Source organism: Schistocerca gregaria, unplaced genomic scaffold, assembly GCF_023897955.1.
Source record: "Schistocerca gregaria isolate iqSchGreg1 unplaced genomic scaffold, iqSchGreg1.2 ptg000180l, whole genome shotgun sequence".
In the NCBI taxonomy this organism is placed as follows: domain Eukaryota; kingdom Metazoa; phylum Arthropoda; class Insecta; order Orthoptera; family Acrididae; genus Schistocerca; species Schistocerca gregaria.
This window is the reverse complement of record NW_026061730.1, coordinates 10,719,349-10,719,716: the sequence shown is the minus strand read 5'-3', so window position 1 is coordinate 10,719,716 and position 368 is coordinate 10,719,349. Positions and strand designations below refer to the sequence as shown.

The following is a 368-nucleotide window of genomic DNA, read 5'->3' as shown; positions in this document are numbered from 1 at the left end:
CTCTCGCGGTCGTCGTCGTCGTCGTCGTCGTCGTCGCCGCCGCCGCCGCTTCTGCAGAAGTAGCAAATGGCCATCGTAGCAAATGCGGCGAGGGACACCCTGCCATCGATTCCGAATGCGCAAAGTGTGTGGTCTTCTTTTCCTGTCTATGTTTGGTCGGTCTCGTAAGAGGTTGAATGTAACGAATGGGTGGGGAAGAGTAAGGGGCAGCGGCTGTGTGGAACGAAAACACAGTTCCTCAGGGGGTGTGAGCGTTTCGAGATGAGTCGTATATAAGTTATACTTGGTCGTCAGTGACCGTGTGGCCTAATGGATCAGGCATCGGACTTCGGATCCGAAGATTGCAGGTTCGAAACCTGTCACGGTCG

At 54.9% G+C, this 368-nt stretch overlaps 1 non-coding gene across 1 annotated transcript; it reads left to right on the top strand.

Moving 5' to 3' along the window:
* The first annotated feature begins 295 nt into the window (after positions 1-295).
* Trnar-ucg (transfer RNA arginine (anticodon UCG)) lies at positions 296-368 on the top strand. Its single transcript has one exon. It is a non-coding gene; the product is annotated as a tRNA-Arg (tRNA).